Raw genomic sequence first — 26,517 nt, 5'->3', positions numbered from 1 at the left:
ATATTATCTGCCCTAATTATAAGCTAGAGAGTACAATTTTAATAAAGATTTAAAATTGATATTTTTTCATTAAAATGGGTTAATTAGGTGAAATATATGCATATAGATCTATTTTTTTTTGTAACTTATTAAAAAAAAATCATAATGACATCTAACACAATTCGCAAATTAAAAAAAAAAAACAATTATAAAAAAACTTTTCACGTGTTGAAGAAACACAGATTTGTTTTTTAACTCACTTTTTGGTAGGTTGTGAAAATCTTTTCATTGATATTTTATACTTTTCGTAAGTTGTGAAAAACTGATACCACTACAAACACGCTAATTCTATCAATAACCAATATTATTAATGCATTATATATACCAATTTTCTTTTCATATTTATGTTAGCTAGAAAGCGTAAATGTGTGATTGAATATTTATAAAAAGTGACACAATGCACCGTTTCATTTCTGCATGGTTTTATATTAGGGTATATAAGTTAATTATGACAAAAAAAATTAATTAAAGTGGTTAAAGTTAAACAGTTAGTGTTTTTTTTATGAGTGTCTTTAAATTGTTAAAAAAAAGATTTTTTAATAAAAAAAATTATTTTATTTTTTAGTGTGTTTAACAAATTTTTAATAGTAAAAGTAAAAGTACTTAAAAAATTATAATTTATATTTTTTTTAAAAGTTCTTTTTTTCTTAAAAAATTATGTTTTTCACATAATAAATTAATAAAAAATATTTTTATTTTATTTTACTTAAATATACTATAAAAATATATTTTTATAAATTTTTTTAAAAAATATCATTAAAAAAAATCCTTTTTAAAAATTGCGCTCGAACAAGCTCTTAATATAGCTATCAAAAAGATATTTTGCTCACTGCAGTGACAGTTTCTTAAATTCATTCAATGTGATCAATTTCTCTATTGTTCTTTTTCCCTAATATAATATCTGAATTTAGTTTAGGATTCAGGGTCTGATTAAGTGATGATGTGTTAACCAATAACTACACAAAATTATAGATCTTTTCTAATTAGTTTTGGGTGCCATGCAGACCTATGCCATTATTATAGTTGGAAGTGTTTGGTGTGACAAACTATTCTCGTTTGTAAAGTGACCTATATTCTCCAATTGGATCAAGCTATTCTCTAACTAAAAATCAAGCTACTGAAAACTAAAATAATATATAGTATTTCTTACGCTATAACAAAAATAATTTGTAGCGATAATTAATAACATAATTTTTACCTAATATTTAATTTAATTTATTTTTTATAATAATTGTATATTTATTATTATTACTATATATGACAATAATAATTATATACTTTTTGCAGTCATTAAAAAAGTTTTTATTAATTTTTTTAATAACAAAGTATAAAATCACCAATTTTCAATTATCAATAAATATATTAATAATTATTTTTATTATCATTAAAAATAAAATAAATGACGACTAAATGTGATTTTTTTTAGTAATGTAATTGAAATAAACAACTAATTATTTTAAATAATATAATATATTAACTAGTAACGCTATTTGTATCTAATACCGGATTATTATTTAAACTACTTTATCAGTTTGTTAAAGCTACATGAAAATAGGATATTGATGTAAAGCTTTGGGGGGATAATTTAATTATATGATTCTTAATCGTTGAAATTTTAGCAGCAATGCAATTTATTTCCTTTGATATTTAAGTTATGAACATTTCTCCAATTTCATCAACCAGTTGAAAATTTGTTCACGAATTTAACTAATTAAGAGAGAGAGAGAGAGAGATGCTTGTAGGGTACGAATTAATATGATAAAATTAAAGAGGGTATGTACCAAATGAAGGGGAATATACTTAATTCATAAGTTTAATTAGACTTAGCTTCAATCATTACTCACGGAATCTGGGTCCTTTAGGAATATGTTGTCTTGTGTAAATTTTGAATGTGAACTTGTTCCCATATTGCTGACCTAGCTAGCATAGATCATTAATCAACTAATATACCAATTAGGTCACCCATATATACCAGGCACATCTTCTAAAATTAAGGTATATTATATGATTAATCAGCTATATTTTAAAAATACTAATGATGATTAGGGTTTTAAATTTTGATATGTAATTGCAATTGTTTTTGCAACATATTACATCTTCTGCAACCATTACTTGTAACTACATTGAATTGTATGTAAATGTGATGTGATATCACTTCATATAATTAAACCGCAACATAACCTTATAAAAGCTGAAATGGCTATAATATACTCACCAATGTACTCCTTAGAAGCAATACATAGTCATGACAACAATAACAACCAATATTTAAAACTGCTAATTATATAATTAACCAGAAAAAGTAGCAAGCATAAGCATTATCACTAATTAATTTTGTAATTTGGCTTTAAATACCTTTTTATTAATTAGTATATTTAATTAAACAGAATAAGTAGCAAGCATAAGCATAAGCATTATCACTAATTAATAAACTAAAAATCCCTTTTGCTTGTTAATGTTTAATTTTCCATATGAGTTTTCCCTCAAAGTAAAATGATTATAGTATTTAATCATTTTTTTCATAATTATAAAAGTTCCCTTTTTGCTTCCTCATCTTTCTTATTCATAAAATGGGTTAGCTTATTTTTTTTTCTAGTACTTTAGTATTATACCCAATGATGATGAATGAGGATGAGGCCATCAATTAATGTAAAAAGATAAATAAATATATGTAGTAAACTTTCATATATAATTATCCACCTTAATTATGCTACCATTTTAGTATAGGAAACTCTTTTCTTTTTAATATTATTCAAATTTTCTAAAATTATTTTATTTATTTTAAATTTTAGACTCTAAATAATAATTTTAATTCTATATTTTAAATTATAAATTTTAAATTCTCAAAAAAATTAAAATTTTAAAATATAAAAAGAAGTTAACTAATATTGACTAACTAAAAATTAATTTTTTATATTTTTATATCTATTAGACATTTATGAATACCTGCATTTTCAACCTTTTTTGTCTTAAAAAAACTTCAATTTAGAAAAGAAGAAGAAGATATTTTGCTTATGTCAAATTTAAGTTTAAGATGAAAGGTAGCAAAGTTCATCAGTTTATAATAACACTAAAATACTATATATATATGAATTGAATATTTGAATTGTTGGATCCAATGAAAAATTGGTTCACTTCATTAGATACAACATGAAGTTTAATTATAAGCATGAGGGGAGTATTTATATCGATATATATGCATACTAATATATATAAAACTAATTAATCAACCTAGATATAGTAATATAATTCACTACCATACACAAAGGAATTAATATTCAGCAAAGGCCTCTCTTCTTTAATTAATTCAGTGCAGGTGCAGCCATCATCATATCTCCCATTAAAATCCAATAATTCTTTTTGCTCATCTCTTTGTTCTATGTTACTGCAGTTTTCCTAATATAAAAAAGGAAAAACAAAATATTACTTATTGTTGTTAGCTGAAAATTGGACAAATTAATTGTTCTCTTCTAAAATAAACAAAATGCCAAGAAAAAGTTAAAGTGTTACATTTATTTTGGTTTGAGGTTATACCTTTGTTTATGGAATAATAATGCTTGGGGTTGTATTTCCTTTCCTAACAAATGGTTTAGTGGGAGGGAAAAAAAAAGTTCTTTCAAAGATGAAAAATACACTAAGAAATTAATTAATTAAAGAATTTAATTTTAATATAGTGACAGTGTAAATAATTTTATATGTATATTAAATTATGTAATGACACATTAATAAAAATAATTATTTTATACATTTTGACCATGTATATAATTATAAAAAAAAAAGTAAATATAATTTAGACAATGGTATAAAATTTTTTTCACTGTCAATTTATTAAAATTAAATTTTTAATTAAATATTTTAAATGTGCGTAAATTCAGTTGAACCTGATCTCCACCTTTAAATCTTCCATTTGTTTTGGCTTCTCAAACTGGCTTCCATACAAAACCTAAAAATGCAATAGATAAGTCAAAGAATCATTAACCTAATTATGATTAGTGTGGCAAAAGTTGAAAACTTTATAGCAAACAAACAATAACTAAATTGTAATAATAATCGTCATTCCAAAACACCTATGTCATAAAATTATTTTTTTAAAAAAATTTAAATCGTTAAAAAAATACATAAATAATTTTATTTCTAATACAAAAATTAAAGTTTATAGGTCATAGAAACTCTAATATATTAATATCTGATATTATGATATAAAATTATGTTTTAAAAAAATTTAAGTTAATAAATTCAATGAAATACATGAATAGTTATATCTTTAACAATCATATTAAAGAGACAAAAAAAAAAACAGTCAGAATTTGTCTTATTTAGCATTTATTAATTATCGTAACAATTAATGAATACTAAATAAAACAAGTTACGACTGTTTTGACTATTTTTTTTGTTACTAAACATTTCCCTATCTTTAATATCTTAGTTGGCTAATGTGACTTCAATATATTGGATTGGTCAATATTTATAACAGAATAATGGGATTCAGGAAAAACAATGAAGAAGGTAAATTGTAATAGTAATATTAGAGAAAGGAAAAGAACCTTGGAAGTAGAGAGAGGAGAAGTTGCAGTATCTTGCAAAGAAGCATCATCATCATGCAAAGCTGTTTTGAAATTCTTGTTGTTGTTGTTGTTGAAACTCTTAATAACACTGCTTTCCAAAGGAAACTCCATTTCATGAGGTTTTTTATTATAGTTAGATAATCTTTTAGCAGCTGAAGAAGAAGCAGCATCAGAGACCATAATAGAAGAATAACAATTATTATTGTTGTTATTGTGGTCCTCTTCATCATTATCATAATCATTATTACCATTTTTGTTGTTAAAGAATTCTTCAAAGTACTTAGTCCAACCACTGTCTTCATTGGAAGAAGGGGTTTTCCCAATGGAACTCATTTGAGGCTTAGAGAGAATTGAAGGTACAATAATTAGTGGGGTTTGGTGTTTAGTTCCAAAGAGGCAAGTTTAGTTTCCCAAACATACCATATATATAGTTGCAGAGAAATGGTTACAATATTGGAACAGCCACACACACACACATATATATATATATACCCCACTATATATAAAAGTATTATTAATTAAATTACTGCAAGTTATTATATATTATTACATATTACCTATGTATCTAAAATGAAAATGTTTTACATGTGCAACTGTTTTATCCAATAATATATATTTGAAAGACGCGGAAGGGGATGGAAGAATACCATTGAAAGCATAAGGAAATCCATTTTTAATTATTAATTAGTATTAACTAATTCTTTTAGTTCTAAAACTCTTATTTTTGTAGAAAATTTAGGATTTAAAATTTATAATTTATGATTTAAGATTTAAATTTTAACATAAATAAAATAAATTAAAAAAATAGCTAATGTTAACCGAAAAGTTGATTCATTAGCCTTACTCATACTATAATATTATTTATATTAAGTACACATGAATTGGTTTGCGAACTAAATTTTTAAAAATAATTTAGAGGTTTATGGTTTCTAAAAATAATTTTAAAATGATAATTATGAGAAAACATGATTGACTCTTTTGATATATTATGTTCCCCCTAAAATAAACAAATTTACTTACCACTTATTAATTAACCCAATATATACATCCCATAGAGCATGTTAATATAATGTAGAGTAAGTATTTATTTGGAGATGAAAATTCAGAGACCAAAGTGGGAAAAGCATGAGTATGTAAATAATGGTAGCTACTAGCTATTATAGCAGATACACCTTTATTTTGATAGCATGAAAGTACTCTTAATAATTAGGCAATTGCCAAAACATGCAATCCACAGAAACTGTTTCAGATAATCGGAGGAGTAGTGGAGGACCATCACACAATAATGTAACTATTTATCATACTTCGCCAAAACGGCTTCTCCTGAACAAAATTGTTACACCATATGTATGTATAGGGCACATTCAAATTTTAATTTGTAAAAAGAAAAAAAATAGGGTATCAATTTTGTCTAGGACAAAATGCAAGCCCTATTCAGCAAGGTCTTTGTCAATATTAAACCTTCCGTTGCTGAATTCTCTCTCTCTCTCTCAGAAAGCAATATATGTTTGGAGTTTGAATGTCTAAGCTAGTAACTCAAGTCCTGCTTCAGAGAGCAGCAGTTTTAATTTATTTGGATAATGAAGGGTTAGAGATATGAATAATTACTTAAACATCACTTTTCCCTGAGAATTAAACTTATATTTATATCTTTACTTGTAAACATGAGAAGGAAAAGAATTGTACATATTTCCTTTACTATATATATATATATAATGAAAATTTTAAAGGTAATTCACTTTAGTAAAAATAATGGAATTAAAAATGATGCAGATATTTTAAATTAAAATTGGTTACATTTCTTATAGTATATATACATCTATAAAAATTAAAAAATAACTCAATTACAGTTATTTACACATAAATTTAATTAAGTAAATTCGAATTAACATATAATAAAATACATAAAATTTATTCAATTCGATTTATTAGAGGAGAAGCAAGAAAAAATTAAAATCATACTAAATCGAATAATTTTTTTATTTATAAAAAGATATATATCGATACAAGAATAAATTAAATCATATTGATTCAATTTACCAAAGAATTTCTTCGTATATGGTTTTGAGATGGATAATATTTAACTATAGGATAAAAATATTAAAATAATAATAATTAACTAGATAAAGTTCTACTAGAAAAGAATATAAAATAATATTACTTTTATATTACTCTTACAAAATAATATTACTCAATTATTCTAATAGTAATTAAAGAATATAAAATAAACTAAATAATATTAAAAAATACAAAATAAACTAATTTTAGGCGGCCCTGTAACATTTACTTTCATGTGTTTTTAATAAACTTCATCATAAATTGAAAAAATAATTTAAAATGATGAAATAATTTCTCTCACCATATCATACATGTAACTTTGTTCAATTTATTGTATATAAAATGCAGGGATAAGTATTATTTTCAGGGGCGGAGCTAGAAAAAATATTAAAGAAGGGTTAAAATTATTTACACAATAAAATAATATTAAAATAAATTTTTGGAGGGAACTAAACTGAAATTTACATATAATTTACATGTAAAAAATTAAAATTAGGGGGGCCGTTGCCCCCCTTTCCCAGTATGTAGCTCCGCCCCTGATTGTTTTGGTCCTGACGTTGAGGGTTCGAATCGAAACCGTCCCTATTGTAATTTTGAATTTAAAATCATCCTTAACGTTTTTTTTCGTATTAAAATCGTTCTTTTTAATAAAATTTTTTACTTTATTACTAAATTACCCTTATTAATAAAAACATTATAAAAAAAAAAGAAAACACGGAAGGGACAGGGGAGAAGGGAAAAAGGAGAGGGAGAAGGGAGAAGGAGGAGGGGGAACGGCGGTGGCGGTTTTTAATTTTTGCTTCTGCTGCTTCTACTTCTTGCTTTCTAATTCTGCTTCTGTTTTTGCTTTCTTGCTTTTAATCAAAAATAAATCAAAGAGCATTTGAGACATCTATTGCACAAGGAGCATGATAAGTTCCTCTTTAGGATTTGACATAGCATCCAAGTGCAGAAAGCTAATATAAAATATACAATAATCAAAATGTGCTAAAAAATACATACAAAAAACGATGTAGAAACAATATTTATTGTTCTTCAACCTGACTTCAATTCAGCTGTGCAAATTGAAAAGAATAGATCAAAGCATTGAGGCAAGCATAAACACAGTCAAAACGATGTAGTGCACAAGTGCCATTTTTGCCTGCATCACAATGTAAACTGGGTGGCCCTTAAGGGACACATGAAAGAACTATGTCCATCTAAAACCAAAACATCATTGGTATCAACACCAGCAACAAAAACCATCACAAACAAGTCTTCAAAATTGGAGAAAGGCATTATATGTGAAGACAATGCAAAAGAAGAAGAAGAAGCAGCAAAAGAAACTCGAGCAAAAGCTCAAAAGCAAAAAACAGAGACTAAAGAAGAAGCAGATGAAGAAAAAGGAGGAAGTAGATTCAGAAGAAGAAGCAGAACCACTGGAGCAGCGGCGTGGTCGAATCGGCGGCGACAGCTCAGCGGCGTTGTCTCCCGAGAATGACGAGACGACGGCGGCGGCGAGCCCTAGTGGCGTGGTCTCCTTTCCCTATTCTCTTCTCTCCCGCCCCTCTCTCCTTTTTTTCGGCGACGACGACGGTAGCTCCAACCTTCGCCGGCGCCGTCCCCCTCTCCCCTTCCCCTTCCCCTTCCCCTCTTCCTTTCCCCTTTCCCCTTACCCCCTCCCCTCCCCTCCCCCTTCGTATACCCTTTCCCCTTCCCCCCGACGCGTTCCCCCCCCACGCGTTTTCTTTTATTTTTTTTTAAATTTATAACTTTTTTATTAAAATAGGGTAGTTTAGGATTAATATAAAAATTTTTATTAAAAATGACGATTTTAATATAAAAAATAACATTAAGAATAATTTTAAATAAAAAATTAGATCGAAAACGGTTTCGATTCTGACCCTCAACGTCAGGATCAAAACAATACTTATCCCTAAAATACATGTATTGATGTACGTAACTTTTTTAGTTAAACTCTAGCTAGTTAATTAATTATTACTATTTTAATATTTTTATCTTGTAGATATCACCGATCTAAGGTCATATATGGAGAAGTGTGTTTTTAATAAATCAAATTATATTAATTCGATTTATTTTTATATTTGTATTTTTTTATAAATTAAAAAAGTCTTGTTTGATTTATGATAATTTTATTATTATTTTTTTTCTATTAAATCAAATTGGATCAATTTGATTTACTTTGTTATCTGCTAATTTGTTTTTACCTAATTTAATTTATATATAAATAATTATAATTAAATAATTACTCTGTATATATATATATATATATATATTTAAAATAGGACATGTAACTAATTTTAATTTAAGATATTTTTATAATTTTTAATTTTATTTATTTTATTGGGTGAATTACTCTAATTTTTAATTATCAAATTTTATCTTATGAAATTAAATAAAATTATATCTAAATTTAAAATATATTTAGTTAAAATCTTACCAAAACTTAAAATTTAAACTTAAAGCTCATCATAAAATGATTCGCTATTTTTAATTGACATCTAACATTTTTAATTATCATATTATTATTTTTAATATTAACAAAGAATATAATAATTTATTTGAATTAAGATAATTATTTATTTAAATAAATTAAATAATTCTTTTTAATATTACAATATTCATTATTAGTGTGTGACTTTATATATTGGTTAACACAAAGTGGTCGATAAAATAGTCATACTAAAATTATCAATTAAAGTTGACATCTAACAACATTATTCAATGACACAATAACATAAAGTAATATAAGTTTACTAATAAGAAATAAATTAATCTAAGATAAACTAATAAGAAATAAATTAATTTAAAATTTTAATTTTGACCAAAAAATTATATAAAATAATAAAATAAAATGTTTTAAATAAAAATAAAAATAAAACGTTTCAAATTTCAGGAATAAAAATAAGATTTAGTCCAAACATTAATGACCCATGAAATTGTATTTCTATATTGTGTCCACATGTTAATGTACGTTTTTGGCATGCATGAACATCATTAGATATATATTACGTAGGGTAGAAGATATTTTATAACGAAAAGATTCTTTAGTTTTCCTTTTTATTTTAATCTTTTAAAGAAAATAAAATTTTAACATAAGCCAAATAAATTTATATATAATTCACCCTTCTAACTCAGGATAAACGAAAGATGGAGTAGCCAAATGAATGTCGAATGGACCACAAATTTATAAATAAACTTGAGTTCGAAAAGAACGACAAAGTTAGGAAGTGTAGCTGAAAAATCCAATCTAAATAGTTAAATCCTAATGATTTTTTTTTTTTATCAAAAGTATTGACTCCTAAAGAATATTTCTGAAGTTAAAAATTGTTGAGGGTAATTCTGTTGGATTAAATCAGAAAAGTAGGCAATACAAAGGGCATAGTTGAAGAAGACAAAGAATCGAAGCAGATTGGATATGTTTTTAGAATAGAGCATAAAATAATTGTGATTTTGTTTAGAAAAGAGTTTCAAAGAAAAGTATAATTTTTTAAAAAATATAAAAAGTAATTAAAATGTGTGTGATATATATATGTCTAGGTAGTTTGTTTGTTTTGTTTTGTTGTGTTTTTTTACTGGCGCATCTGGCTACAGGTTGAGGAGTAAATCAAACAATTTTTCAAAATGAAGTCTCTTCCATAAATACGAATGTAATCTTGATGACGATAGCATCATCATAACCTATATTTAATTCCTTCTTCTTTCGTCCTTTTCCCTCCATCATTTACGAGCACACTTATAAGGTTAGTTTCTGCTCCATGTAACAATTAATCTATTTAATTTTACTTTATTAATTAGATTTAATATCATATATAAAATTAGTTGTTACGGTCCTACTTTAATTTTAAATTGAGCTTAAAAACAGGATTAGCCCAAAAATAACCCATTCAGATACATATTACTAACACTTTTATTAAAATTTGAACAATACTTAACCAACAAAAAAAAAAGTGAGTAATTTTAAATTTTAAAACTCAAACTGAACTTAGAAATACTATTGGCACAAAAGAACCCTACTTAGATGCATGCTACGGAAGGTATAATCTACCATAATTATTACCGCCCTAAATATTATAAATAAAAAGTTTAATGAGTGTTTTAAGCAACATATTTTAATCCTAGTCCTTATGTTTCTGGAGCTTTGACTAACTTGAGCGTGAGCGTTTGGAATTCTTTGTAGGTATCCCTATCAATGGACACAAAATCACAGGTTTAGGAGGAGTTTATTATAATACTATTTCTTTTAAAATTTTCAACTAATAGTACGAGACAACATAAATAATATTTTTTAAAAAGAAAAACCTTTTTTAAATTAAAATTTATATATATGTGTTTTTTTTACGATCTATTAAACATCAAATTAAATTCTACATCTTTTATATATATAACTCTAATACCATGTCATGATACTACTTCTCTTAAAAACTTAATCTGATAGAAAAAGACAATATATATGAATAGTTATATCTCTAAGAGTGGACTCAGATAATCCCTTCCAACCATTAATCTTTCCATATATTCACGTCATTAGATGATTAAGAAAATGCTGATTTGAAGGAGAGGTACAAGTTAGAGTGATGAATGAAAAGGACATGATTTGGCAGAAAAGATGTCGGTGTACACGCCTCATTTGGTCTGATGCATGCTTTCGTTTTCTATTGCACAGAAAGATTGGTTTCATACAATTTCTTAGGGATAAGAGCAGAGTCTTAAATTACATTGCAACACTAAGAAGCAGGAATGAAGTTGAATGAAGAGGGTTTCCTTCTTTAGAGTCTGAAATAAATGGTGTCAACTTTTTTATTCTATTACATGGTTAATTATGAATTGAAGAATCTGAATGCATGTCACATGGGTGATGATGAGAAATGAGTTATTTTGGCAGAGATGATGAAATCACTTCCCCAAGAAACAAACAGGGCTTTAAATGCAGCTTAAGATTGGTCACTTTCACTGTAGCTTCTGCCTTATTTGTAGTAATAAGATCCATGTCAATGTTTGATGCTTTCTCAGAATAAATCATGTCATTATTTTTATGGAAACCCCATGATACCAACCAACCATGTAACATTTCTTTCGGATCATAGTTTTAAATGGCGAGTACTAGTTCTAGTAATTCTATATATTACAATTCTGCAAGTACTACCGGAAAAAGAAAAATGTATATAAAATTAGAGCCATCATGTGTTTGCATGTGTCTGCACCTTCCTTGTGTAATAAATTTCGTGTCTTAGTTATTGTTGCAAAAAAGTTGTTGCTGAACGCTCGTAATAATTTTAACTATAAAATCAGTAAAATAACTTTATTATCATAAAAGAGATTATGTTATTAGTTCCACAAAATTATTTAAAATGATAGTTTATTAAAGTAACCTAATCTTTATTAGTTTAATTTTTATGATTAAATTTATCGTTCTAATTTTTCAGCGTAAAAAATGATAATTCACTAAAAAATATCATTACGATTTTCAAATTTTAATTTAAGATAATACTTTATCAAAAACAACTATGTTAGATATATACCAAAATTAATTACCAATATAAAATATATGTTAAAATATAAAATACACATTAAAAATAAATTAAACTACACATATTTATATATAAATATATAATTATTGATTTAGTAAACGACTTTTGGCGTGTGTATAGCAAATTTTTTTTTTTTTTTATCGGAAATCATATTTGGCGAACTTTGCAATTTTGAATGGAGCATGTAGGCATGAAAATTTTTTTAAAAGAGATATTGCTCCACACGAAGTTTGTAGGAGTAGTCACATGCATAGGATGAAGGTGCACGTGGAGGTATGTAAAATTATATGGCTCTTACTTGTATGATTTCACACAAGTGGGTTGTGTGTGAAATAATGTTTTGAAAGAAAAAAAATGAAAATTACCCCTTATATGAATGAATAGATTTGGTACCTCTGGGTCCCCCATTGTTGCTTCCATATTCATGCATTCTACCTATAAATTAATTATTCACTTTGGGAAACTATGATTGAGACTTATTATTATTGAAAGAGAATGGCAAGTCGCGATAGCAGTGAAGAAGCAAACAAATTAAATGTAGAGACTGACTCCAAAATCCGGAGCCTACTCGCTATGTGCCGACTATTCCAATTATTCATTCTTTATTTACACTGCATGCATTCATCATTTCTATGTACCCTTGTACATACACTTATACCCTATAATAATAATAATAATAATACTCCTCAAAATTACTGAAGCAAAAAGGTTTGCAGCACTATAACGGGCTGTATTAGTTTATCCAATACAGAAGTTGTACGAGTTAATTTGAGATATCACTCTAAATTATACATATTTCGGTGAAAAATTCATTATAGTTATATGTACCGATCGAAAGATATCTATTATGTTTCCTTGTAATATAATAATACGTCATAATTGTGTTGTGTGACTAAATTGAAAACAAGTTAATAAGGTCAGCTACCTAGCTATAAACTTAGGTTTTTTTAACCAAGATTCAAGAATAAAAAATTTAAATTTTTTATATAATTAATAAAAATAACAAAAATATAATCATTCATGTGTCTCTTTTTATCAGTTTAATTTTTTAAGAGTAGTTTCATACATGATATGATATGATATCAAAATTTTTGAACTAAAAATTTTGAATTTGATTCTTGTTAAATTTTTTTAAAAAAGGAATTTTAGCATAAAACTAACAAAAGAAGGAATAAAGCCTATGCCAAAAATTTATGGAGACCTAAAAAAAATTGTGTGTAAAATAAGCTATTTGAGATATATAATTATTTATATGTTTTTTTTATCAATTTAAATTATTGGAATAAATAGTTTAATGACAGAATATATATGTATTAAAATTTTAAGATTTTACATTTTTAATCGAAAACCCTTGCTTTTTATTGCTAATCTTCAACACTGAGGGCACTACTAATTAGAGTATTGATTAATAACCTCAAGTAAGAAACATTATATATATATAGCTGATGGATTGCATGTATATATGAGTAACAAATGAGAAAAGTCCTTTACTATTAATTCTATCAATTGTTGTTTTTTCATTAATGAAAAAATATAAGAAAATTTAATTTAGTGTGTCTACTAAAAAGATGTTGTATGAATGGGACAGCGGGCATAGTAAAAGATTTATTATATTCAGTGAAAGTGTAAATGAAATAAAAGTATATTGAATGCGAGTTTAAAATGAAAAAATTTGTTTGCATGTATAGTGATGATGAGACAAGAGTTGTTGTCATCGTATTGATACAATAAAGGCCTTCATTTTCAGTAATCATGACCTTCTGCAAGTACTACCATAGCCCTTAACGTAACGTAGTAGTGACTCACTCATTTCGTATCAATTTTTTCTTGTCTTTGCCTTCTTGGATTCATTCAAACTATTTACTAGTTACCAAATAAAACCAACAACTCCTTGTTCGTGTAACCGAGTCTGTGTAACCTAGTTACTTCATTCTTCTTTGTTTTTCCTTCATTGGCAAATATTTTTAGGGTTTGCGAGGTTTAGACCTATGGTTTTTCTAATAATGTCATCATACACTTTTATTGAACCATTTTACTCAACTAAATGATGCACTTTCAAAGCAATTATCCTATAAGTTCAATTTGATAAGAAGACATGCATAAATAATTATATTTTTAGCATGTTTTTTTTTATGTAAAAATTCTTTCTAAATTTACATAAATTTTTATGTAGGCTGTATTTTTATTTTTATTTGTATTATGCTAATATTTTTGAGTCAACAATAATTAAACTCTAAATCTTTAGACCATAAAATCTTTAATATTATGTCATAAAATTATTTTTTTTCAAGAGTAAGGCTAGAGAACTAAATTTTTTCAGTCAATATTAGTCGATTTTTTTAAATTATTTTATTTATTTTAAAATTTCAATTCTAAATTATAAACCTTTAAAACCTAAATTCATTAACTAAAAATTAGTTTTCTATACTTTTATATTTTTTAATTGTAGTTTAGTTTTGGTTGTTAATTTGTTTATTTACGTACAAACTGAAAAAACAAAGGTAGACAATTTTAATATCAATCATTCTATTAGAACTAGAGTCATTTTTTTTTTAGTTATAAAAATACTAAGAATAAGTTAGGAAGGCGTTCCCTACCAAGTTTGATAGGCATGTTTTCAACGTTAACATGAACTATGTTATTTAAAAAAGAGAAGGAAAAAGGGGTGGTAGAAATTGAAGGTGAGATTTTTATCTGAAGTTTCTCCTCTGCCTCCCATTTGAGGTTGTTATTTGCGCCTTTATTTGTCTTTTCTTGTGGTTGCTCATCACATAGGGAACACTCAAAAGTAAAAAAAGGAAACTGGATATTTATATCACTCATGCTTTCTAGTAGCACTATTTTAGGGGTATCATCATCCATACCTTCGCTATAAAATAAAAATTCTAGTGTGTATATATACATATATATATTGGTAAATAGTAAAATCAAAAATCCAATCTTTTCTTATTGAGTAACAGAAACAGCTGTTCTAGGCCTCATATGGTACAAGTAAATATGTCATGAATTTAGATGTTCAACAATAATTTCATGTCAATTATACATAATTGACAGGAAATTATTGTAGTATAATAAGTTTTGATAACTGCCGAACTACTATTATATTTTTCTTGTATTAATTTATCACAAGTTGTGTACTACATAACAACATAATGTTTTAATTGGATAACATTTTAAACTAAGTCCTCTAAATTAGCTACAATGTGCTAAGAGATTAGGTATTTACGTAACTTATTGTTTCATTGATTTTTCTGCTGGTAATGTATGCATTTTATCTTTAATTTGTTCAATTTTAAATTGAAGAACATCAAGAAAAACTGATTGATAAGAATAAAAGTCTAAGGATAATTTATTCATTTAATTATTTAAGTAGTACCCTAAGATTTATTATCGGTAATTGGATCTCCACGTGTTTAGTTCTTTTCTTTTCAATAACAAATGAGAAAGGTATATATGCCTTACTGGTTTCGTTGGTGTTATTTGGACGATTTGGAAATGTAAAAATGGTGCCCTTTTTGAGAGAAAAAGAAAGAAAAAGATAAAAGAAGTTAACTTTAATAACAAATTAAAGAAGCAACTGTTATATTGGGTTGATATATGCTCTAAGGCAAACAAAAATATAGTCACCGAAAAAAAATAAGGCAAACAAATAGAGAATGATACTTATACCAGAGAGAGATGGAATGTAATGCTTTTAAGGCTTAAGTAAGTTTATCGTGTATATAAAATTTCACGTTATTTGAAATTAATAGTTGAAAACGGTTAGATAATAATTTAGTAAAATTTATCAAAATATTTAACAATTTTTAAATATCAACTTTACATAAAAACAATTGCATGTGAATTTTTATCGTGTAAAATATTTAGATTTTCTTCTTGGCTTTTATATATATTGAAATTTAAAAACGGCCTATTTCAAATCCTTATATTTGGGGTGTGAGTCATTAAGTACTATTACAAGTTTATGACAAGTTAAATATATAGTATGAGTCTTATTATCTAAGTATTTTTATCCATCAAATTCAACTAAATTAGTATAAATCCAATAAAAATTACTCATAGATATGTATGTGTAATTACACACTTCTTCTTCGTGTGAAAAATAACATCAAACTTTTTTAATTGTGATTTAAAAATTTTTTAATCTTGACACAAAAATTTTTTAATTTTAACATCAAAATTTTTTAAGATTCTAAATTTAATGCTGCAATTTTTTTTCTTATTCTTCTTGTTTCTTCTTTATTCGTACAGAATTTCTGTATTTTTATTTATAAAGTTACGTATTTATTTTTAATTTTTATATTTATTGTTAAAAAAATAAAAAAAATAAAACAAAAAGTTGCGTAATTCTTTTTTATTAATTTTTTTGTTTTTTTTTTATTTTTTTTAAAGGATAAAACAATAAGAATTATGAAAGTGTGAAACAAGAAAAACTATGAAAACAAGAAAGAGAAATTATTTAAAAAAAATAACACCAAAATTTTTTAACTATGACACAAGAATTTTTTAATTTAGACACTGAAATTTCTTAAACGTAATACATAAAATAGAATATTGCAATTTTTTCTTATTTTTTTTGAAAGAAGAAAAAGAAGACGATAATAACAATAAGAAAAAATTGTACAAAAGCATAAAACTAAATGTTGTAGTTTTTTTTTTAAAAAAAAGAAAAAAAACCACATTAAAAAAAAAAAGAAAAAGAAAGAGGATGATGACGATGGAGAAGGAAGATGAAATAATAATGAGGAGAATAATATAACGAAAAAAGAAAAGGAAAAACAAAAAGAAGGTGAAAAAGAAAAGTGCCTACATAAATTATGATTTGATTGGTAACTAAAAAAAATTAATTGTCTAGCATTTCTCACCTCGTATAATGTTGTCCTGCTAATATTTTATGTTATCGCATAAACATCTAATAAAACAAACTAACGAAAAAACTACAAAAAACATCTTTTAGAAATTTTATATACTAAAAAATTACAAGAACAAAAAATTATAAAATTTTATAGACTAAAAATTATAAAAACTAATAACGTGCAAATGAAGGAAAATTGTGTATCCTCGAGCATTAGTAGCTACGATCTAGCTTCTTTGTTGTTTGTTACTTTGCTGCTCCTGTTGGCTGCTGGATTTTGGGATGAGACTATCCTCTCATTTTCCCTTCGGATATAAAACAATAAGCCCCCCTAAAAAAACATGCGATTTAACAATATAGTCATAAAATTACTACCTTGTTTAAAATAAATGTCTATTTGGACAGACTGTTATATTAAAAACTAAATGTATCCGAATACAATTATTGTCTACAAACTAGTATACCAAAATCAGAATATGAGCACAGTTTATATATATATATATATATATATATATATATATATATATATATATATATATATATATATATATCATTGTATCAACATAATAATTGACTAATTGTGCTAAAATAGACTAACCTTTTCAGAATAAATATAAAAAAACTAACTTTTAATTAGTCAATACTAACTTATAAATTATTTCTTTAACTCATTTTGAAAGATTTAGAATGAATTTAAAATTTAAGATTTAAAAATTAGATTTTAAAATAAAAAGAAGTTCAAAAAACTTAATTTATATTAGTTAAAAAAACTAATTCCCTAATTGAACTCATCGTTTTAATATGAATACTACCGTTAGAAAATTAATATTTTTCAACTAACATCAACCATTCTTTTTAAAATTATTTTATCTTAAAATAGTAGATTCTAAATCATAAACTCTTAATCCTAAACCTTAAATTATAAACATTAAACTTAAATCTTCCAAAAAATAAAAAACATAAATGTAAAAAGAAAAAATTGATTAATTAAAAATTAGTTCGTATATTTTCTCTTTTAATATATCAATTTATATAAATAGAGTTATCCTAATCGGAAGGAATAATAGTTTACATCAGAGGAGATACGTTTAAAAGGTCAGAAAATAATTTGTAAATGGATTAGAAAATGGTGAATTGGTAAAAAATGGATGTATAATGTGTTATGCATGAATGTGGAGCTGGCATTTGTCAAAGAGCACAAAACGCAAGTAACGTTTTGGCAGGGACGAAAAACAAAGAAGAAAAGCACGCTGTAAAACGCAGCCTACGTTTGGCAGATCCAGGCAATCAAAGAACGAAACGTGGCTCTGTGTCCCTGCATGAAAAACAGCTTTACTCTTGACCAGTTTTAGAGAAGGCAAAACGCAGGTTGCGTTTGTCAGCCTACCAAAGCAAATTGTTTGGCAGCCACCTTAGCTGCATGTGTGACACGCGTCACGAAGGATGGTAAATTTGTTTATAAAAGCGAAAACCAAACGCAGATAGGGGTAATGGGAGTGAAACGAGAGTAAAAGGAAAAAGTTGAAAAAGTGAAAGTGAAGAAGTGAAAGTAAAGAAGTATTGGAGAAGTGGGGGAGAAGAAGAAGTTTACGGTAAAGGATTAAATAATAGTTCGTAATTTTACCAAATCGGAAGAACACATTATTAAATATCTTGATCATTTTAAATGGGTAAATATTTTTTTTATTTTAATAGTGTTATTGTTAATTTTAATATTATTATTATTGTTATTATTATTATTGTGATTACTGTAACTGTTGTTGCTATTATTATTAATGTTGTTATTGTTATTGTTGTTATTATTATTATTATTATTAATATAATTATTTTTTAGTAATAAAAAATAGTGTGTAATAAATTTTTTATTATCTTTAATAAATTTTTTATTATTTTTTAATTATTTATTTATATTTTTTATCATACAACTAGTCGTACTATCTAATAAATTAAAAAAATAAATTAAAAGTTTGTTATTATTTTTAAATAATTTATTATTAATTATTATGATACGGTTGTGTAAATATATTATTAATATTTTTTAATAATAAATAAATAATACTGTGTAATAATAGTAATAAATTATAATTGTTTTTTAATGGAAAATAAATAATGTTTAATAATTGTTTATTATTTATTAATAATTTATGATTATTTTTTAAGATAATAATAATAATAATAATAATAATAATAATAATAATACATATTATTATTATTATTATTATTATTATTATTATTATTATATGAATAGTAGTTGTGTTTTATCACACCGATATTATTATTATTATTATGTCTATAATATGAATAATAATTGTGTTTTGGTGTACCGGTAGTCATGATATAGTTATTGTTATTGATATAGTTATAGTTATAGTTATTGTTATTATTATTATTATTATTGAATACTGACTAACAGTTATCATTATTTTTTAGTAATAAATAATAAATAAATACTTATGATTTTTTAATAATTTATTATTGCTAATTTTTTTGAATAAATTATTAACTGATATTACGTAGAATTTAATAATTATCATTTTTTTATTTGCAGGCTACCAGAAATTTATTGCAAAGAAAATTAGATCCGCCAGATACCTTTAACGAGGTAGCTGCAGTGACATTGGCATCGACTGGATTTCAACACGTTTCGCGAGTAGGCGAAATGAGAGGTCATTCTGCACTACTGAGTGCTTTGGTGGAACGCTGGAGGCCGGAGACTCACACATTTCATCTTCCAGTCGGTGAAGTGACGGTGACGCTGGAAGATGTCAGCTATATTCTTGGTCTCCCGATTAATGGAGAGCCCATTACGGGTAGAACAGACAGCAGTCACCAGTTCTTGGTGGAGAACTGCATTGTGTGTTTTGGTCGAGAGCCCGGTCTGGAAGATCACGTGTTGGGGAAGGTCAATATTGCTTGGGTCCGGCAGTGTAGAGACACCGAGCCATGTGATACTCAGGAGTCTCTTGAGCGGTATGTCCGGGCGGACATTTTATGCGTGCTCGGAACAGTTGTGTTTCCGGATAAGTCGACGGCTTCATTGAACTCGAAGTTTCTACCGCTACTTCGTGATTTCCACCGGATTTCAGTGGGGGGCAGCTAGTCTGGCACACCTATACAGATCGTTGTGTCGTGCATCACGATACAACTGCAAGGAGATGGATGGCCCACCGATACTGCTTTTTGTTTGGGTGTGGGGGCATATGCCGCTCTTGGCACCTATACCCCGCTATCAGCTCGGCGATGATGGTATTCCACTTGTGCAACGGTATTGGCTTTTATCGTTATCGTTATTGTCATTATTATTATTATTAATTTGTTACTCCTACTAATATTGTTATTCTATTTTTTGTTAGGTAGAATCATTGGCGCCGACATACTAGATATACACGGCGGCCTACTACGCATTTCAGGCGAGGACTGGACGACATGGGAGTTGACAGTGTAAGTTGTAACCATTAATGTTCAATGTTTTTATTCAAAATAATAGTTTTTCTAATCGGCCTCTTGGTAACTGGTGGACGAAATTGTGATTCTTGATTAGTGGCTCCTTGGCATGTGCCAAAAAGTTAAACTAACTCAACTAACTGATTACTTTCTGTTCACAATTCCGTTCAACTAACCAGCAAGTGCACTGGGTCGTCCAAGTAATACCTTACGTGAGTAAGGGTCGATCCCACGGAGATTATTGGCTTGAAGCAATCAATACTTATTCTATTTGTCTTAGTCAGGATGCCAATAAGGTTAATTGGATTTTACTTGTAAAAGGGCAAACTACAAATTACTTAAAATTGCAAGTCGGAATAATAAAGAGAACAGCGTTACTTGTTAGGCAGTAATGGAGAATATGTTGGAGTTTTGGAGATACTTTGTCCTTTGAACTTCAACTCTTCCTTGAAATCCTCTTCTCACACGCAAGGTCCTTCCATGGCAAGCTCTATGTAGGGTGTCACCGTTGTCAATGGCTACTTCCCATCCTCGCAGTGAAAGCTAATGCTCACGCACTCTGTCACAGTACGGCCAATCACCGGTTGGTTTCCGCTTCCTACTGGAATAGAATCCCTCTTTTGCGTCTGTCACTAACGCCCATCAGGTTGCAAGTTTGAAGCACGTCACAGTCATTCAATCCCGGAATCCTACTCGGAATACCACAGACAAGGTTTAGACTTTCCGGATTCTCATGAATGCTGCCATCTAGCCAGCTTATACCACGAAGATTCTGTTGGGGAATCTAAGAGATATTCATTCAATCTGATGTAGAACGGAGGTGGTTGTCAGGCACACGTTCATGGGTTGAGGAAGGTGATGAGTGTCACGGATCATCACCTTCTTCACAATTAAGCGCGAATAAACATCTTAGATAAGAACAAGCGTGTTTGAATGGAAAACAAAGGAATTGTATTAAATCATCGAGACGCTGCAGAGCTCCTCACCCCCAACAATGGAGTTTAGAGACTCATGCCGTCACAAAGTATGTAATTCAGATCTAAAAATGTCATGAGGTACAAGAAATGTCTGTAAAAGTTGTTTAAATAGTAAACTAGTAACCTAGGTTTACAGAATATGAGTAAACTAAGATAATTGGTGCAGAAATCCACTTCTGGGGCCCACTTGGTGTGTGCTGGGGCTGAGACTAAAGCTTTCCACGTGTGAAGACCTTTCTTGGCGTCAAACTCCAGGTTTTGACGTGTTTTGGGCGTTCAACTCCGGATCATGACGTTTTTCTGGCGTTTAACTCCAGACAGCAGCATGTACTTGGCGTTCAATGCCAGGTTACGTCGTCTATCCTTGCGCAAAGTATGGACTATTATATATTGCTGGAAAGCCCTGGATGTCTACTTTCCAACGCCGTTGAGAGCGCGCCAATTGGACTCCTGTAGCTCCAGAAAATCCATTTCGAGTGCAGGGAGGTCAGGATCCAACAGCATCAGCAGTCCTTTTTCAGCCTAAGTCAGATTTTTGCTCAGCTCCCTCAATTTCAGCCAGAAAATACCTGAAATCACAGAAAAACACACACACTCATAGTAAAGTCCAGAAATATGATTTTTGCCTAAAAACTAATATTATTTTACTGAAAACTAACTGAAACATACTAAAATCTACAAGAAATTACCCCCAAAAAGCGTATAAAATATCCGCTCATCACAACACCAAACTTAAACTGTTGCTTGTCCTCAAGCAACTAGATGAATAAAATAGGTTCTAACAGAAATTAAGAAGTAATACATATTTTAGAGTTTTAAATGAAGCTCAGATTCTTATTAGATGAGCGGGGCTTGCAGCTTTTTGTCTCTGAACAGTTTTGGCATCTCCCTGTATCTTTTAAATTTTCAGAATAATTGGCATCCTTAGGAACTCAGAATTCAGATAGTATTATTGACTCTCCTAGTGTAGTATGTTGATTTTTGAACACAGTTATTTTATGAGTCTTGGCTGTGGCCCTAAGCACTTTGTTTTCCAGTATTACCACCGGATACAAAAATGCCACAGACACATAACTGGGTGAACCTTTTCAGATTGTGACTCAGCTTTGCTAGAGTCCCCAATTAGTGGTGTCCAGAGCTCTTAAGCACACTCTGTTTGTCCTGGATCACGACTTTAACCACTCAGTCTCAAGTTTGTAACTTGGACCTGCATGCCACAAGCACATGGTTAGGGACAGCTTGGTTTAGCCGCTTAGGCCTGGATTTTATTTCCTTGGGCCCTCCTATCCATTGATGCTCAAAGCCTTGGATCCTCTTTACCCTTGCCTTTTGGTTTTAAGGGCTGCTTGGCTTTTATTCCTTTTGATTGTAATTTTTTTTTTTTTTTTTGCTTCAAGAATCAATTTCATGATTTTTCAGATCATCAACAATATTTTTCGTGTTCCTCATCCTTTCAGGAGCCAATATTCATCAAATTCAAAGTACATATAATACACTGTTCAAGCATTCATTTAGAGAACAAAAGGTATTGCCACCACATATAATTAATTATAAATTTTATTATTAAGAACTCGAAAAATATAGATTACTTCTTTATTCTAAAATAAAATCTACTACTTTATTCATGCCTGATGATGATGAGAAAAATAAACTATAGCTTAATTGGAAATAAAATCAAAATAGACATACTAATTACTACTAAATATCTCCTAAGGTGAATTTCAATAAAAAAAACGCTATCACTAAGTTAAAGCAGGAAAATTGGAACTCAGCAACCTGTTGTTTTGAGTAGCAGTTGTTCTTTTAATCTATGGAGCACTTTTCAAGGATTAATTTTTGGCGCTTCAGCTCCCTTAAATCATGCCCCTGTTCTTCCTGTTCCTTGAGCAGTTTGCAAATCATGCTACTTTGATTGTTCTGTTCTTCCTTTATTTGGTCCATAGCTTCTTGCAAGTTGGAGATAGATGCTTCAAGATGTTCCCAAAATTCGAATTGAGGTAGTTCTGGGAGGGCTTCCTGTGCTCTCCTCTTATGTGGATCATCTTGTTGTTGCCTGACCATTGATATTCCAGTAATTGGCTTTTCAACTGGGATGTACTCTGTTATTCCCATCTTCACTCCGGCATCTTTGCAGAGCATAGAAATTAAGCTTGGATATACTAATTTAGCGTCCTTGGAGTTCCTGTTTGCTATTTTGTATAGCTCACATGAGATCAGTTGATGGATTTCTACCTCTTTTCCTAACATGATGCAGTGAATCATGACAGCTCTTTTGATGGTTACTTCAGAACGGTTGCTGGTGGGCAATATGGAACGCCCAATGAAATCCAGCCAGCCTCTGGCTACTGGTTTTAGATTTTCTCTTTTGAGTTGAACTGGGTCGCCAGTTGTGCTGGTAGTCCACTTGGCATCAGGGACGCATATATCCTCCAGAATCTTGTCCAGACCTTTATTGACCCTCATCATTCTCCTGTTAAAGGAGTCTGGGTCATCTTTCAGTTGGGGAATCTTAAATATCTCCCTGATCTTGTCAGAATTGGTATGAATGATCTTTCCTCTGACTAAGGTCTTATGGTCGAAGAGAGCAGCTCCAATTATTCTTTGCCTGTCTGTTTGCCATAGATTAGCATAGAACTCTTGGATCATATTTCTTCCCACTTTTGTTTCAGGATTGGCCAGAATTTCCCAATGCCTGTTTCTGATTTGCTCTTGGATCTCCGGATATTCATCTTCTTTCAGATCAAATCTGACTTCCGGGATCACTGATCTGTGACTCATTATTTTGTAATAATGATCTGCATGTTCTTTAGTTGAGAACTTCCCTTGATTCCAAAGTGGCTTTGGAGTGCTTTCTTTCTTGCCCTTTTGGGTGGGTTGCTTTCCTCTTGGGGCCATGAATTTGATGATCACGGATATCCACACCAACTTAGAGCTTTGCTTGTCCTCAAGCAAAAAGAGAAGAAAGAAGAGGGATAGGAGGAGAGCAGTGTGGAGTGGTGATGATGAGGAGGGCGCCGAACACAAGATATAGGGAGGGGGTGGGGAAATTTTCGAAAAATAAGAAAGAGATAAGATAGAAGATATAATTTTAAAAGATATAATCAGAAAAAGATATAATTTTAAAAAGGAGAAGATATGAATCATAATTTAAAAGATAAATTTGAAATTTAATTTTGAAGAGGATTTTTAAAAGGAATTATTGATGTGTTGGAAACAAATTTGAAAAGATGATGGCTTGAATTGGAAAGCCATTTGGCCTTCTGGATTAAGATATATGTAATATTTTTGAAAAAGGGATTTTAGAAATTAGGATAAAAACTTTTGGAATTGAAAGAAATAATTTAAAATATGTTTATGCAAGAAATCATGAATTGAAACATAAAAAATTTGAAAAATTGTAAAAAAAATGAAAATGTACCTCCTCCCACCATCCTGGCGTTAAACGCCCACATGGTGCATGGTTTGGGCGTTTAACGCCCACATGATGCTTCTCCTGGGCGTTCAACGCCCATGTGATGCTTCTTTCTGGCGTTGAACGCCAGGAAGTCCTTCTTCACTGGGCGTTTTTCTGAACGCCCAGGATGCTAGCAGACTGGCGTTAAACGCCCAGAAGGTGCATCTTTCTGGCGTTTAACGCCCAGAAGATGCTCCTTTCTGGCGTTTAACGCCCAGATGGCTACCCTTACTGGCGTTAAACGCCCAGTGGGAGCTTCTTTTGGGCGTTTAACGCCCAAAGTATTTCTTACTGGCTTTTTTCATGCCAGTGAGCTTCCAAATTTCCCTGTAACTCTTGTGACTTCAACCATATGTTATTTCACCTTTGAAGATACTTGAACTTAAACCTGTAAAGAAAGAAAATTTATTTAATTAGTAAATAACTTAGGAAATGGCTGGGTTGCCTCCCAGCAAGCGCTTCTTTAATGTCATTAGCTGTACTGTTACTGAGTTTTTAATTAAGTCTCAGTCTTGAGCACTCTTGCTCAAAATTGCCTTCAAGATAATGTTTGACTCTTTGTCCATTAACAATGAATTTTTTATTAGAGTCACTATCCTGAAGCTCTATGTATCCATATGGTGATACGTTTGTAATGACATATGGACCTCTCCACCGGGATTTTAATTTCCCAGGGAATAATTTGAGCCTTGAATTAAATAACAGAACTTTCTGTCCTGGCTCAAAGACTCTGGATGACAATCTCTTATCATGCCATCTTTTTGCTTTCTCTTTGTAAATTTTTGCATTTTCGAAAGCATTGAGTCTAAATTCCTCTAGCTCATTCAACTGGAGTAATCGTCTTTCTCCAGCTAACTTGGCATCAAGGTTCAGGAATCTGGTTGCCCAGTAGGCCTTGTGTTCCAGTTCCACTGGAAAGTGACATGCCTTTCCATACACAAGCTGGTATGGAGAGGTCCCTATAGGGGTCTTAGATGCTGTTCTGTATGCCCACAGAGCATCATCCAAGCTTCTTGCCCAATCCTTTCTACGGTTAATTACAGTCCGTTCCAGGATTCTTTTGAGTTCTCTATTTGAGACTTCAGCTTGCCCATTAGTTTGTGGATGATATGGAGTAGCCACCCTGTGGTTGACTCCATAACGTACCAGAGCAGAGTAAAGCTGTTTATTACAGAAATGAGTGCCCCCATCACTGATTAACACTCTAGGGACACCAAATCTGCTGAAGATGTGTTTCTGGAGGAATTTTAACACTGTTTTAGTGTCATTGGTGGGTGTTGCAATAGCCTCCACCCATTTGGATACGTAATCCACTGCCACCAGAATATAAGTGTTTGAGTATGATGGTGGGAAAGGTCCCATGAAGTCAATACCCCATACATCAAACAACTCAATCTCCAAGATTCCTTGCTGAGGCATGGCATAACTGTGAGGTAGGTTGCCTGATCTTTGGCAACTGTCACAATTAAGCACAAATGCTCGGGAATCTTTATAGAGAGTAGGCCAGTAGAAGCCACTTTGGAGGACTCTTGTGGCTGTTTGCTCACTTCCAAAATGTCCTCCATACTGTGATCCATGGCAATGCCAAAGGATC

This window comes from Arachis stenosperma, chromosome 3, assembly GCF_014773155.1.
Source record: "Arachis stenosperma cultivar V10309 chromosome 3, arast.V10309.gnm1.PFL2, whole genome shotgun sequence".
Taxonomy (NCBI): Eukaryota; Viridiplantae; Streptophyta; class Magnoliopsida; order Fabales; family Fabaceae; genus Arachis; species Arachis stenosperma.
Note: the sequence above shows the minus strand (reverse complement) of the source record.